The sequence below is a fragment of the Octopus bimaculoides genome, chromosome 5 (assembly GCF_046866305.1).
Source record: "Octopus bimaculoides isolate indiv1 chromosome 5, ASM4686630v1, whole genome shotgun sequence".
In the NCBI taxonomy this organism is placed as follows: domain Eukaryota; kingdom Metazoa; phylum Mollusca; class Cephalopoda; order Octopoda; family Octopodidae; genus Octopus; species Octopus bimaculoides.
The window spans coordinates 927,921-929,737 of NC_142932.1; positions in this window are offsets into that span (position 1 = coordinate 927,921).

Sequence of the window (1,817 nt, forward strand, 5' to 3'; positions counted from 1 at the left end):
TAGCTAGGTATTTCTCCTGCAACTGTCTCACTAGAAATAAGGCATCAGTAGTGCTTTTACCTGGCACGAACCCAAACTGCATCTCATCTAAATTGATTCGCTCCCTAATTAGTTGGGCTATGACCCTCTCTGTAACTTTCATAACCTGATCTAACAGCTTGATGCCTCTGTAATTATTTGTATCTAAAGCGTCACCTTTACCTTTGTAGCAGTTGACTATGATGCTGCTACACCAGTCATTGGGTATGACTCCTTCGTGTATCACCTGGTTCGTAATACGGGTGACTAGGCTATAGCCAACACTGCCAGATATTTTGAGCATCTCTGCAGTGATTCCTGATGGGCCGGGGGCTTTCCCGGTCTTCATACTCTTAATTGCTTTATCTACCCTGGTACTATCAACTCGGATAGCTGGTCCCTCTGTTGGGTCGACATACGGCAGGCTCTCTTTCTCCCATTCATTCTCTTTATTAAGCAATCTTTCGTAGTGGCATCTCCAGACCTCTTTCTTTGCATCCTCATTTAATGCAAGCGTACCATCATCCATGCGAACACACACACACACACACATATATATATATATATATATATATATATATATATATATAGTAAGATGATGACCGCTATGCAAATCATGTATAGTGTGTGTATGTGTGTGTGTGTGTGTGTGTGTGTGTGTGTATGCGTGTATCACTACCCTTCTGAATAGAATGTCACAAAATGAGCTAAAAGAATATCTATGTAAGGTTTATGAATCGCAAAATACAAACCAAATATCAACGTACAAAATCGACAAAAGCATAAAGAATAAATGGCAAAAGTAGAATATAAATGACAAGGAATTAACTGTTAAGGACCAGTAAACGCGGCAATGGCGATCTTATCTACCACAATATCATTTCCATCATCCTCTCCAGCTAACAGCAAAAGGCAGCAACAACACACCACTCTCATCAATATATATATATATATATATATATATATATATATATATATATATATATATATATAAATATTTGTGTTTATAGATGTGTGTATATATATATGCGTGTATATATATGTGTGTATATATGCATATGTATATCTATCTACATATATATATATATATATATATATATATATATATATATATATATATATAGATATGCAGGGCAGGGAATCATCAATTAGTAATAAAATTAATAATTAACAATTCTGCCGGGTAGCTCAGTATGAAAAAAACCTTCTTCGGTAAATAATTTATAATCATAAATATATAGGGATTGACAGTAACCTGCTTCTCCAACATACTGAGAATTCAGAAATAGCAGTCAAAGAACTACTGATTTCAAAACTACAAATTATTACTCCAGATTGATAGCGATATTTTTGATACACACAGAACAAAAAACAATAGAGAAGAGTAAAAAACACTTGCCTTTAGTTAATTTAGTACAATTGTTTCACAGTTAAGAGTACATAATACTCTATTCTGATCTTCAGCTAAATATTCTAATAAATTTGTTAATGTCTAAATAACTCACGTTAATTTTGACCATGTGAATATCAATACCACGTGAAGAAGACGTTAAGAAATTTATCGGCCAGTAAGTTCAAAACCTCTTGCCCTAATGAATTTCAATTCAGCGTGTATCAGAAATAGTTCCGTTTAGGAAAGAGACTCGTACGAATTCCTGCGGTATAACCATCCACCTTGGAGTTATTGTTAAAATATAGATATGCAGGGCAGGGAATCATCAATTAGTAATAAAATTAATAATTAACAATTCTGCCGGGTAGCTCAGTATGAAAAAAACCTTCTTCGGTAAATAATTTAT